The sequence below is a fragment of the Pararge aegeria genome, chromosome 6 (genome assembly GCF_905163445.1).
Source record: "Pararge aegeria chromosome 6, ilParAegt1.1, whole genome shotgun sequence".
Lineage (NCBI taxonomy): Eukaryota > Metazoa > Arthropoda > Insecta > Lepidoptera > Nymphalidae > Pararge > Pararge aegeria.
Window position 1 is genome coordinate 10,179,021 of NC_053185.1, and position 15,775 is coordinate 10,194,795.

A 15,775-nucleotide genomic window follows, 5' to 3' on the forward strand; every position below is an offset into this window, starting at 1 on the left:
ATGGAGACATGAGGGCAGTTAACGAGTTCAAAGGCTCTTAAAAATTTATTTTCTTTAAATGAAGTGAAACAGATAGAGAGAGTAGTATCAAAAGTTCTTTGAAATATAAAAGCGTAGAAAAAAATGTGTCTCGTTCGCCGCTCGGGTATTCAGCCGGTTTGGCTTCGGCGTTTATCACTCTTGCAGTTTTATTATCTGGTAGAGTCCGGGCACGCAAAAGCTTGGCCAGTGAGAGCCTCGGCAGCTGAGGGGCTGAGGGGGGTCGGGGAAAGGGCGCGCGCGCAGCAGCCTTCCGCACCGACACCAGTCTCACTCCGACCATTTCGCTGGTCGTGCGTGCAAATCGAACTGCGTCGCTACGTTTCGTTCTCCGAGTGTCAGTTTGCTCCAACTTTGGAGTGTTGTACGTGTAGTGTTGTGATAGTGTGTTTTTAGTCATACAGACGGATAGTGTATCACTACAAAGTATCACTGTCAGCGGTGTGCGGCTGCTTCCACGGAGTTACCCAACGGCTGTTCGCCTTGCGAGGGAAGGCGGATCGCTTGCACCGGGAGGAATGAGCCCCGTACATTACTGCTCCCACACTTACCGATGATCTCAAGGTTGGCATCCGTACTCAACTGGCCGTGTCGCAACACTATCCGCAACCCCCGACCGCTCGCATTCTCTTCTACTCTCCATTCTGCTCTCATTACAATAACATTTGTTCCTAACCCAACACTCACTTTACAGTACATTCACTTCATAAATATTAACGACTGCACTCAACTAACATTTTTACGCTTACTTAAATCTGTATTCTTATAGGAATACTTGTATTCCATGCCATGTACCGCTGAGGCAAGTACTTGTCTTGCCAATTAGTAAAGTTGATCTAATGAAATTTTGATTCATAAAATTTCACTCTTTTATTAATAGAGGAATTTCTTTAAGTACGTAGATATGTCACTTACTTCATACATCCCTTAATTGAATGGTAAGTAGTAAACTAGCATTTAGGTAATACAGTTTAATTACATATCCCACAACATAAGCTTATAGTGTGGGAGATGTAATTAAAATGTAAAGTGCTACGAGTTGCATAAGAAAGCACGTTGAAAGTTATTGCAGTAATTGCTACGCAGTCAAACGAACGCGATGGTGTTACAACACGATGGTCAGTTTCACTAGATGGCGTTCGAGGTCCACTTATATAAGCCGTACCTGCTCCTGCATCTCCATATTAAGGCAGGCCGATTTCCTTAGCGGCATCCGCAGGCACGTACTAAAGTAACATGATGTAATCAAATTAGTTAAATTAACCACTGTAGTTGATACTTTATTAGGTACGTACTACGTCTAAGTTCCCAAAGTACCCAGTTATTTATTAGATGTTAACTTTTTTTAAAAGCAAATTGACGACCTCCGTGGCGCAGCGGTAAGCGCGTCTTATATGTGGGTGGTGCCGGGTTGGTTCCTGGCAGGGGCAATTTGAATTAATGATTTCTTAATATTTTTGGTCTGGTGGGAGGCCTCGGCTCAACCGAGACAAGCCTTCAAGCGATTAAGCATCCCGGTACGATGTAGCGCAGAAATCGATTAGGGGTGTGGGTGTAATATAACAGCTATACCCTCTACTGATTAGCTCGTTACCACCTTGGACTGCTTCAGGTGAGATTGCAGTCAAGGACCAAATTGAAGTGGAATAAAAAAACACATTTTCCTCTTTAGTACATAAAAAAATACGTATGATATGATACTATTATGGTTCTTAGCTACTGTAATGGTTGAAATAAAAACTCTGCTATAATATTCATAACCAAGTCACAACAGTTATTTCAACATAATAAAGGTACCTACATTAATAAATATTAAATAACCTACTCGTTTATATATCACGGCAATCGAGCAGCATTTAAACCAAAAGTGGTTTTTACAAAGCTGATGTCACATCACCGTAAGTTCCGCAAGCGTCATACGCAACGCATTTGTCCATACCTACTGAAAATGCGAGATATATATTGAAATCATCAGATGCATAAAATAAATTAACGTGACTCCATTACAATACACACTACGTCTGAGTTTCCTCTTGAACCAATACGATTCGTTCGTGGTGTTTTCTGCTCCGTTCGCTCGTAATATAAACCAAGCTCAAGCTGGTCTCAGAGTAATGCATAAGGTCTTTACGGATTTACGCCGCAGTGCTCTAAAACGTTCAGTTAGCTGTATAAGGACGACTTGTACAGGCTATACGCGAGGTTTGGTACTGAGAAATCCGCATCACGGTAAAACGCTGTTCTAACGGCTTACGTGCGTCTTCTATCCGGATGTCTGTGCAGACGGTCCATATGCTTTTCTCTAAAACGAACCTTACCACGCTTGCGGTGCGTACTTATGATGTCATTCGCTTCGAAAAATGAGTTCTTTTGCTCATCTTAGCATCATGGATTATAACTCTTGGAAACATTTAAAATATGCATCATCATCATCATATCGGCCCACTACAGGGCACGGGTCACCTCCCACAATGAGAAGGGGTTAAGGCCGTAGTCCACCACGCTGGCCCAGCGCGGATTGGTGATTATAGAAATATGCATGTTGATGAAAAAATAATGGAAGCAAATATCATCATCATCATCATCACTTCAACCGATTGAAGTGCACTGCTGGACTTACAGGTCTTTTGTATAGAGTTCCAAAATCCACGGTCCTGGGCCGCTTGTTTCCAGCGGCTCCCAGCGACTCGTTTGATGTCGTCTGTCCACCTCGTTGGGGGCCGACCAACACCGCGTTTACCTGCGCGGGGTCTCCGTTCCAACACCTTGGAACCCCACGTCCATCGGTTCTCCGAGCTATGTGCCCCGCCCATTTCCACTTCAGCTTAGCAACTCGCTGAGCTATGTCGTTAACTCTGGTTCTTCTACGGATCTCCTCATTTCTGATTTGATCACGTAGAGATATTCCCAACATTGCTCTTTCCATATGGTCGAAAGATTTATCTTTATCTAATCGTGAGTTACCGCCATGCTTATTTCTTCCGCCAAGCAGCATTGTTGCTATCCTGTGTTCCGGTCTGAAAGTCGTGGTTGCCGGTGTAATTAAGGCACATTGCGCTTAACACCTACAGCCTTAGGTTGATGGACACAGGGAGGTACTTTGTAGAACGTTCCCCTTGCACGAGCTGCCAAAAAAATGTAACACTAGTAATAGATTTTATAAAATATAACATAAGTATAAGACACCAGTGATTTCTTTCTTCATCATTTTTTTGTCTTTATTATACCGATACGTTATGATAACCTTCAGGACTTACCACTATGATGTCCTAGATTAATCATTTTCATCAATTATAGAACCTTTACATATGTGTTTCCAAACAATATTTATTTTCATACTAGCTGTTGCCCGCGACTTCGCCTGTGTTTGATTTCTTTTTTGATGTGGCATTAAATTTAGTTGTAGATGTAAAAAAAATTAAAGTATTCAGTATCGCTAAGCCTTAAATGAGGGGTTTGCTGCTGTCCGCTGAGGAGTTCTGTCCTCTATATCCAACCACAGTTTGGGCAAAATTAAACACATATTATAACCTCTATAGTACAAAAATAATTATTTAAATCGGTTATAATATGTCGGAGTTATGGTGTAAAATCGTCAAACTCTCATCCCCTCTCCCAAAGGAACCGAGCTTAATGTCGGGATAAATAGTATCATATATAATATATATACTTCTAACACTTCAAGAATATGTGTACAAAGTTTCATGAGGATCGGTTAAGTAGTTTTTGCGTGAACGCGTTACAAACAAACTTACATTGACATTTATAATATTATTAGTTAGTAGGGATACTCGGCACTATATATACTTTATATATTACATACATTATACTTATATAATTTTGGAACAATTTTTTATTTTCTTTTAAATTTTGCTTTGTTAAACTTTCTTCGAAAAAGTTTTTTTTAACTATGCGAAATAAATTTTGGAATTAAAATTTCAGTTTATTATATTTTTCGCTATTCAGAAAAAACTGAAATCTAGATACCAATACACCATTGAGTTCAGCACTGGGATAGAAAGCGTGTTTGCCTTCAAATTATGAATCATACCGGAGCTCGGAGGTTGATGTCACATTACTATTTTGTGTAGGTGCCGTGTAGATATACTTAAAATTAAAGTTCTTAATTTTTCAGTATGTACTGTGCGGAATATTTGTGGGTATAAGAGAGAGACATATATATACCAGTTCTATTTAGAACATCAGTGTGTTCTGCTATTATTAATGTGATCTATTTTAATTAAAGAAATAATTAATATCGTCCCGGACTTTATTACACGCATTTTAAGCCAAATATAATTTCTATAGATAGAAATTACTTACCGTTAAGGCAGGGTTCTTAAGAAAAGCAATGCATTAACTAAACTTTACTTCGGTTTACGCTGCAACATGGGTCTTTACGAAGAAAAAAATATTTCAGCGGTATAGTATGCAACCTATGCCCTTTTTAGATACCTATTGGTGAAAGAATTTTTTAAATGCGTACCTAGTCCATACGGAGACAGCCTCCTACATCTAAATTTACAATTTTTTGAGTATAAACATTCAATATTTATTAAATGTATTCCATAATTCTGAATGCGACGATGGGAAATCATAATGCTTAGCAAATCAAAACTTCTTTTCACAATTAAATCAATTTTGTCTTTGATTTTTCCACCGCATGTTAAAAGTACATATATAGCAGTTTCGCTGAAGCGTGGTACCGCTAAACAAATGCTTGCTTCAAGGCCTCTTTGTTCTTATTGCATGCCATTCCCACAAACAAGTTAATTGTAATCAACTGTAGATCAAAAAAGTTTTCTTAAGACATTTCGACATGCTCACAATTCTTAGTTCGTTAGAGAAGTCATACCTCTGCTACAGTGATCATATCTTTTGTTATTGTTTTTCGACAACATTCATTTTTGTATGATTTCTCCTTTCTGTTATTCGTGTCTGCTAGTCCTCATATTTCTCACAATAAATTTTATAATGTTACATGATAACTGTTTTTGTTACTTACAAATAGAAGGCAATACTTCGAGATCTTAAGCAAATTTGTAACAAGCCTTTTAGTAGCATAGCTTTTTGTGACAGAGCTCGTCGTACTTAATGGAAGTGCTACCGCCATGTTTATTTCTGCCTAGCTGCAATGCTGTGTTCCGGTCTCAAGGGCTTGGTTGCTGGTGTACTAACAGTTACATGAAGTTTAACACCTCAGTGACACAAAGCGGCACTTTTGTAAAACTCGTTCCTTACTTTGCCTGCAAAGTTTAGCTCTCTTTACCATACAATGGTCCATCTGCTTGGTCTGTCAATTATGACTATAAAAAGGAAATTTAGCTCCCTCTATAAGTACCTACTCACTTTTAATTTTCGATTTGAAGAGAACTATTTTAGCTGTTAAATTATTTCGTTTTGGTGGTTGGATGGAAAAAGTCAAAATCTTTTCAAAATCGGATAAACCTAACTAAAATATGCTTTTCCTATTCCAACATAACATGCTAATTTTTCAAAGGTCACTGCCTACTGAACATAAGTAGTAATGCGTTATTATAAATTAAGAAAATTCAAAATTAATTTATTTCACATGTAAGCACTTTAGAAACATCAAGTCTGTCTGTTTGTAGTGACTCTATCACCGGTTTGAAGGCAGATTCTACCGAGAAGAAGCCAGCGAAAAACTTAACAGTTGCTCTTTTTCAACATCAACTGTTTACATTTTACATTTATCATTATAAAATTCATTTTTCTATCTTGTGGGAGATGAGAGCGGAGCCGGATGCTTCCAAGCAATCTTGTCATTAAGAAGTTCATCAATTGTAAAGTAACCTCGCTATAATGAATGTGTAATAAAGTCTCAGTTAAAATAGCCAAATGACAAATGCTTTTCTGAATAAAATGCTAAGTTACATTAAAAAATCCTAAACTCGTTATAGGTATATAACGATACGACGATAAATATAATATCTGAATATTATAGGTATATAACGATACGATACGTATATAATATCTGAAGAGCTCCCTCAATTTTTCCAGGATCCCTCCAGTAGATCTACACCAAATTAAAATGGGACTACCTCTGAGGTATGGTATGACATATCAGACAAAAAAAAAAACATCAAAATTGGTTTATTATTGTCAGAGTAATCGCGTAACAAATAAACAAAAAAAAAAAAACTAATTGAGAAACTCCTCCTTTTTTTAAGTCGGTTGAAATTGAACATAAAAATAAATATTAATATATTTTGATTACTTAACAGAGTAAATGCCTTGGTTCATTGAAATATGTAGTTAGCGAATAGCGATTACTTTCACATGTCACGGCTTTTTGTGGTTGAAATAATATCGGGTGTAAAACTTGATACGCGTAGATATCTATCATTATCCGAGGGACAGGCGAATTAGCGCAGATGGCTACGGCTCTACCACTGACTGAGCGAGCACCTGTTACGTTGGTGGGCAGTCGACCGACGACAACGCCCGTTATGTCATTCCATTCCAATGTACGAGTACAAAGCCCGTCCCATACTCTCACGCGTAGGTATGCCATCAATCTCCCGTGGCTGTGAGAAATTTCATTTAATGTTTTTTTTATAGATGAACCTTTGTATATAGGTAGTGCAGGATTACTTGTGATTGTTTTCTTATATGCCTCTACACATAATTATAGCTTATTGAACAAGAAACACTTTGTACTGATTAAGTGTTCATATATCTAATTTACATATTGTTCCTATTACTTTTAGGTACTATTGATTAATGTTATTTATGAGCTCACTGATATATAGTATAACCTCTTTGTGAAAGCTCTGATCTAAAAGAGTGTGAGATATTTTCGGACACTTTTTTTGGACAATCAATTTATACCCAGTGTTTTATCAATTTATATATCTGTCTGTTCGTATTCAAATTATCCTAAAATCTATGAAATGGTCATGTATTCTGGTATGTAGCTGGGTAAAATTAATATAATAAATTAAAATTCCCGAAAAATATAAATATTCCTCTAGGATAGAAAATGCTAATTTATCGATGATACTCCATACTTTCTGCAAATCCGAACCGATTTTGACATTTCGTTTTCTTTTCAAATATTATATTATCAGTATTTAAAAAGTACAAATGTGATAAATAGGTATAATGACAAATAGAGTAGACAATTTGGGAATTTATAATTTCTTGATTTTATCTTAACACCAAACGATTAAGTCCGGTACGATGCTGCATAGAAACCTATTTGGGTTGAATATGTCTATTTTAAACCTAACAGGTTAACCCCTTACCATCTAGAATGCATCATAACTTACCACCAAGTGAGATTGCATGCAAGGGCTAACTTGTAGAGGAATTAAATAAAACATCTAGTAATAACAAAACAAGTCAAGTTAAATCAGTTGGAAGTTATTAAATTGAAAATGAATTTGCTATTTATTCATGAGTATGTTTATACATTAATAGATAAAGACTTTTTAATTATTCCTGTCGCGATTCAGCCGCGACGTCGCCGGTAACCGTCCCCGTCACCGGAACTAAGTTACACGCGAGCGGCTCTTTCTCCTTTAATAGATATTATCGGCATACGAACATGCCCGATGTGTCTCTACCACCAGTCTTCGATGCATGAGATTTATGAGACAGATTGGTCATTTTCGGAACCTATAAAAACGGATCTATTGTGTGATGGAACGAATAATTATTCGGATATTGATTTGCAAATCAATAAACTGGTAATTCACAATTTTAAATTTATCATTCAATACGTTTAGTGAGACTCAAGCTACCGTAATTGGGAACCACAATGGCAATTTATCCTAACAGGTAGTGAATAAGTGGACGGCTATAGCAAAGATGTAGCCGCAAAGGTTTTGAGCTGTCAAACGCCTTATTTTTCTATCATACATCTTTAACCTACTATTATCATACACCTTTTATTTCTGTTCTTTAATTATCACCCACGAGACGACACAAGATATCAATAACTCTAAACTAACAAACAAAATAAACAATGCGAATATCTGTCCATGTCGTACCTTTTGTGGCGCCCTCGGAGATCGGCTTCATATGTGTGTCGATCCCCTAGGAGAAGCGCGGCGTTAAGGGTTTAAGCTCTTTTGTTCCGCTCTTCATTAATATACGATTCTCTAGCCCTGAATTGAGACAGTAGTAGACTTAACGTCAATGCAAATTAGTAGCTATATGTATAGAATATTAGAAGTTATACCTGCAGAGTGTTTTTTAAAAACCGTTAAGTTATCCGTAGGCGTACTTGAATATAGCGGAATGTTTAAGTGAATACCTACTATGGCAAGACGTTAAATTATCATTAATATTTCTATGAAATGAGAATGTCCAAAGTTTGCGAACCATATTAAATTAATAAGAATAGACAGATTAATTTTACATGTAACAGGACACAAACATAACAAACGTTTTTCACTTACTAGCAATTTTCTAAATTAGCTATAATTGACAAACAAACAAACTTAGTTATGTGGCCCGGTGAAACGAAATAAAACAGACGAAGTATTTCAAAATTTAAAATTTACTTATTTCAAGTAGGCCTACTTTATTTATTTTATAGCACTTTTGGAACGTCAAGTATGCTTAGAAGTTTTCGAAACCAATTTGGTGTTAGACTGTACGCATGGCAATATTGCCCATTTACACTTTCTTTAAAACTCCTGTAAAAGAAATAAAGTAACAATGTTTCTTAAACGCATAGGTACAGTTGAAAACACACACACAGAAGCTGTGTTGTGTATTTTTATGCGGTTTAATAAGTTCTCACTCACTACACACTAATGCTTAACTGTTGTATTTGTTTTTAGATCGTAACCAGTTTTATCTTATTATCCAGTTAGGTATATCCTATGTATTTATCTTAGTATCTATACTACTACGTACTAGTCATTAAATATATTATTTAACGTTTAAAATATTTAGAAACGGAACAAAAGAACATAAGAATTAGGCTAGAAAGGAGGACATTTGTCTAAGTTGATTATGATTCTCGATTAAGTCCAAAGGAATATTATTGGTTGCATTTTCAATTCCCCACACCTAGGCATGTTAAATAAGTCTTTTTTTTGTTAAATTTGGATCAACTATTGTGACAATTTGGCGAAGTCCTGGAAAACAGCCAGTTTACTTAATTTCATTTTACCAGATACAACTCTAATGAACGGATCAACAGCCTAATTCCACCCTATTGTTAATAATAATACAGACGATAAACCTGGGTTGCTGTGTTTTTCAGTTACGTTGAGGAATCCAATAAATGAGATGAATGTGGCAAAAGAGTTCCGTTAATAGAACAGTTCCATTACGCTCCTAGCATTACTATCTATACCGTTCCTAATTGTAATGATCCCCATTCAACGTAATCGATTTAGATCGAAAATATCAAAGCAATTTTGTTCTTGCCTGGAGCGTTTGTATCGAAATATTATAACCTTCATTCTCTTCATAAGCCATAAGCTTAATCAGTTTGTGATGATATAGACATTTCTGTAAATCAAGTAAGACACACAAACACTTAAATAACATTACTAGTCATATCCTTGGATATTCAAAGTACCAATAAGTATGATACTCTCTAACATCAGCGATGCAAAGATGTTTACATCGAAGACCGAAAATGGCTGTACCTACAGTACAGCGCGTATCCTGGCCAAAAAAAATCCAATTGCAATCAGATATTTTTTGGCCAATTGATGTAATATCTCCGAAACTGACTGCCAGGGACAAGATATCAACTAATGGAACAGGTCTATAATAATTCACACCCCTCTCAAGTATTTAAAGGATACAAGGAAAGTTCTGTTACATTATATTCTAATAGTAAGATTGAAACTACTGCCAGAAGGCGAACTTAGTCGATAGAAACAGGTTTTATTAATGTTCTTAAATGTTATTTTATGAACCCTAACACTATCAGTATTCTCTACATTTAAAGTTTCCATTTCTCACCACCCGCTTCAGTTATTCAAGAAGCTCTATTGTGTAGCTTCTGCTCTTGGTTTTGATGTTTGTCGTCGTTACTATTAACCATTATTTGAAAAAAAGATGTAAATGTATAAACAAGGAAACAAATATAATTTTGGTGCAAAACCTACCATGGTTAAACGGACTTACTTAGAGATAGGAATTTTGATAAGAGGTTGCAGTGCTACACAATCGTTAATGAAGAATCATTTCTCAAGAGAGAAACTGGCATATAGGCATTGTTTGAAGCCTACTTTCCGTACAAGCCGCGGCGTGCCAGCGAACGACACAAGACGTGAAAGTGAATGGCGCAAGCAAGTTCATATGAACGCACAGTCTTTACGCCCGATTTGATACGTTCACGCGAATTTGTAGGTACTTAAAAATTAATGTTACCTTAAAAATTCTTTCATGACGTAACTATTGTATTTTGGACTATCTGATTCAACCAGTTGTCCTGTCGAAATATACAACTTCCAGTTTTCCGCGATTTCTCAATTTTCCCAGAGACTTTAAATAAGGCCTTTACATAAAGAAAGGTTCTTTATGTAAAGGCCTATGTGAAGGCCTTATTTAAACTCTTATAAACACGAAAAAAAATGCCGAACTATCCAGCCGTTCCCAAACGATGCGATTTTTATTCATAAAGATAATAGGTACAAATAGCTTATACAATTCTAATCTATTATTATACTTTATATTTTAAATATCAATCTCAATACAAATAGCTTATACAACACAACCAATAAAATATAATTGTAATCTATTATTATACTTTATATTTTACTATATTTTAAATATCAGAGTGTATATTATTTTTTACCTATTTTTTAATCGCTACACCGTCATTGATTGACGGTCAACATTGATGTGCAAAATTTCATAAAGATTTTTTTTACCCTACATTTATCGTTTCGGTACGATGTCCGTCCGTAGAGACGATTAACCGATTAGCGATATTGGTTTAATATAACTGCAATACAGGGACTATTGCAGTTACAGGTTAGCCCGCTACCATTTTAGACTGAACTGTCACTAACCATCAGGTGAGATTTCAGCCAAGGGCTAACTAGTAGCAGGGTAAAAAAAAAGATTATTAAACTGAAGTTCAACAATTATGATACCAACACAATCGATACGTAAATACATCTTCATTAAATATGCTCTGCTAGAACTTGGCACTACATCGCAATTTTCATAACATTGCCTTTTGTTTTACAAAATTTTAAAATAGGAACTATAACTGTACCTGTTTAACTAAAAGTTGTTTCTTCGACTTCCAGAATGATAATATTGCCAATAAGACAACAATTTTTTACCAAAATTAATGGCATTTAATAAATAATTTTCAGTATATTTCTTTTAAACTACATTGTATTATTTATTAATGCCTACTTGTACTTATTTAAATTAACGGAGAAAATTGTTATATAGTGTTTTAAAATATAATTATTAATGCTATGTTCCGTAGATAGTTAAAATAAAACTGTTCATCACGAATTCATTTGCAAGGTGTCAAGGTTGTCTGACTAGAGACAAATATTTACAAAGTATTTTCCGAGCATCAATCTTATGTGGCCGTAGCAGCATTGCGTAAAATTCAATACTTTACGTATAGTTTGCGACATCAATTGTTAAAACCTTGTCGTGCATATAAACAGTAGTTAATAATAATGTAGTAGGTATGTAAAGTTAAAATCTATATATACAAATAAATCGAACTGAAGTGTCTGTTTGTAATGTCAAAGTAGCAGCTTTTTACTAAATGCTTAAGAGTATAAGATATATTTTCTCTGTCCATCTATTTATTAAAATGCAAATGCCTGATGTTATTTGAAGTTACTTAAGCTACTTTTAACGGTTTATTCGCGTTATCTTATTATATAGCCATATATACCTGTGTTGATATTATATCTATGAAGTTATTTGTCTATAACTAACAAGAATAATCAGTAAAACACCAAAAAGTGTTCATCTTAACCTGGAGATTTACAGGATGAGATGGACACTTTTTGGACAAAAAACTGTTTGTTTTTTATGTAAACATGAGTACGTGTCCATATGGAGGGTTATTTCGATTACTTAAGAGCTATATTCGTGTCACAATTAAACGAAACGTATAAGTAGATTTTCCTGCTTTTCGTTACTGTTGTAAACTAAATTAGGCTTATTATGATTAGTATTCATTTAACATTATGGAATTCCGGTAAGTAACGCCTGCTATCTAATACGAATAAGTATTGACCATATTAGGGTAAGTCCGGAATATATCCTACTTCAGCAGGATGAAAAAAATATTGCGCATGCTTTTTTGCGCTATCGACAGTGACGGGTCAACATGTCGTGATTTTAATTCGTATTCACGGCGTTTTTTTTTATTTTTACTTTTTAATGTAGGGTAGGATATGTAAATTATGATTAATTATATTTTTAGTATAAAACTAACGCGTTTAACGTTTTTTTCTAAGGCATCTTCTTCTTCAAAGAATACCGTCTAGAAACTTTCGTTACTAATACTGGAGTAAAATTTGGAAAGAGTATTTTGATGAAAAATCTCTGAGCAAAGGAATTTAGTTTAAAACAATTCAACCTACAGTAGGACGCGTTTCATTGATTGATGGTGCTGATCTGAGCAGGTGTGACATTGTTACGGCTTTAAGAGCTGGTGCTGGACATCTTCCACTAAATAGTTTTGGTTTCCTTATGAAAAATACACCTAATCTCGTTACGTAATGTGTACGTAACGAGGTGAAAAGAACAAATTTATTTAATAAGTTTAATTTAGAACGTATGAATATTGGTATTTGTAATAGCATTCTGGCTTCTCCGTTTTTACGAGAGGCTAGAATGCTATACAAAATGATTTATATAACAATGAGGCGTAGAGAGTAGTTAGAAGTAAGTGTAGATACAACAAAGTTTAAACCAAAGGGTGACATGTTCAGTGTTGAACAAACCCTTTAATAAAAAAAAAAAAAAACTTTCTTTACTGTGTTATATGCTTTAAAAATGATGTTGATTATTGAGTTCCATACTCAAAACGTTTGTATTATCCCAAAAGGCATCTATATTTTTTAAAAATATATGTCTGGAACATCCTGTTATGCTATTTTATTTTCAACTCAAATATAATTAAAGACTTGTCTACTAAAATCAGTAAGAAGTGAATAAATAAAGGGCCAAAGTTCATGCACCTAAGACAAACATGTGACGATTAAATGTATGTTATAACGGAGGTATGAGTAAATTAAAAAAGGTTAGACATATATCCCGGATTTACCCTATGACAGACAATACGATTATAATAAACATAAAAAAATACCCGAGAAAATTACAATATAAATAATACGAGAACTGCATTTATCAATCCAATTTGGAAGTATATCCTTCCCTTAAATATTTAATCTCGGATAAAATGGATTGTTTAATACACTTGTTTTACCTCCCTGGCGTATTACCTTCCTGGCGCAGCGGGGGCGTATGATCCCTGGTTCGATGTCCGGCAGGGGCAATTGGGGAAATAATAGTTACTGAATTTTCTCTGGTCTGGTCTGTTGGGAGGCTTTAGCTCTGACTAGTAATCACTCTACTGACAAAGATGTGCTGCTAAGCTATTTAGCGTCCCGGTACCATGTCGCCTAGTAACAGATTAGGGGTACGGGTTTAATATAACTGCCATTCCCTTAGCCGGTTAGCGCGTTATCAGGTTCGATTGCATCATAACCTACTATCTGATGAGATTCAAGTCAAGAGCTAGCTTGTGAAGTAGGAATAAAATAGAAAAATTGTATTGCACAATATAACTACTAGGTAGTGTTTGATCACGTTGGTATTTTGAAGTCGAGCTATATTCTGTTCCGTCTTGTCTTATGCCTACCCGAAGTCAATACACGTGTATAAACAAAACGTTTCTTGTAACTTTTGTTTATTTTTAAGAATTTTTATTTCGACACTAATCTAATTTGTTTATAGCATAAAGAAGTGGATAGGACCACCAAACTAAATAGGTTGGTATTCAAGAGTGCCATACTTTTCCAGAGGTAACATTGCGAAAAGTTACTATACACAGCACTACTATTTATTTAAGTTAAGTTTATTATAACTCTTTATTTTTACACCACATCAAGTTAAGGATATATATAAGAAAAACAGAAGCACGAAGAAAGAAGTAAATTACTGAAGCCTTATCGCTTCAAACGTTCTTTGCCAGGCAACCTCAGAATTAGTTTAGGGATTTGTGTACTACAGTGGCACCATTACCCTAACATTTCCTATCTCACTAGCAATTGCTTAATGTGTGACAACTGTGAACTGATACAGCTGGACAATGAAATACCTACTACATCTACATGTTAATTTGACCGCACATTAGGCCGAATACTCCCGTTAAAAGTGAACCGTACAATTAAACGTTTACGCGTATATGATACAGAATAATCCATTGCGACCAACTCCCGCTCACAGTTACCTGACCTCGCGCTGCAACCTTCGCCTTTGTCGTTCAGTTAAATTTAACGGAAATAGTAGAGTTCGCTTGCGTGAAATACATTTCACTTCTTTAAATAAAAAAATACATTACTTATTAGAAGCTATAATAACGCTTGACACTTTAAGACAGATAGTTAATGGTTTATAATTCATATAGTTCTGGACCCCCGACCCATACTTAAACATCGACGTTCACGAATTAAAATTTCTAATACTTGTAGAACTAAACTCGACTAACAAAAGAATCAATCAGTCATTCAAATAAAGTAGGGAGAAAAAAATATTCATATTATTGTTGAAAGTAAGGTTAGGTTTACATTTTATTGGTAGGTGGTAGGACTTCGACTTAACTTTCGGGGGGCGAGTTCGAATCCCAGCACGCACCTCTAACTTTTCTAAGTTATGTGCGTTTTTTAAACAATTAAAATATCACTTGCTTCAACTGTGAAGGAATCCTGCATGCCTGAGAGTTCTACATAATGTTTTCAAAGCTGTGTGTGTGTGAGTCCACCAATCCGCACTATCAGGCTAGCCTGATCGACTACGGCCTTAACCCCTTCTCATTGTGGGAGGAGACCCGTGCTATGTAGTGGGCCAGTAATGGGTTAATGGGATGATGATGATGAACTACTTATGCCGAAGAGCTAAACATTAAGTTATATTCATATCATCAATATATGAATGAATGAATGAATACACTTTTATTGTACACCAAAGAAAAAGAGTATTTACATAGATATAAACATAGATCAAGAGAGTACAATTTGGAGTTATTGCTACATAGCCATTTCTTCCAGGCAACCAAAGGCGTAAAAGGAAAAAACATAGAAAAGAGGAAGAAGAGACATATTTTGTTGTCTGAAGTGGTAAAACAATTAGGGATAGGTCGGGTATTTATCTGTTTATTATAAGTATTTTGTACATTATAAAAAATATTCATCAGTCGTCTTAGCACCCATAACACAAGCTACGCTTATCTTGGGACTATAGGTGGCGATGTGTGAATTGTTGTAGTATATTTATATATTTATTTATTTTTAGGTGCAATGAGGAATAACTGTTTCTTTGTTATGTCAATTATATTCTCTAATAATTCATTGAGTTATTTTGTCTTTATCCGAAATAATTTATTTTATTTTCATATTTTTTCTTCAAAATCGAAATAAGAAACAATGCTTAACTCGGTCATAAACCCCAAAATTTTTTAGTTCACTTAAATATTGACTTTTGACCTGACCCGGGAATCGTACCTCTCGAAAATGGACCTCGAACTTTACTG

The 15,775-nt window shown here is 35.2% G+C and overlaps 1 protein-coding gene across 1 annotated transcript in view; it reads left to right on the plus strand.

Moving 5' to 3' along the window:
• The first annotated feature begins 327 nt into the window (after positions 1 to 327).
• Positions 328 to 15,775, plus strand: part of LOC120624656 — a 111,844-nt gene continuing 96,396 nt past the window's right edge. The window contains exon 1 of the mRNA XM_039891324.1: positions 328 to 603. The gene's annotated coding sequence lies outside the window, so the exon portion shown is untranslated. The remainder of the gene's footprint in view (positions 604 to 15,775) is intronic.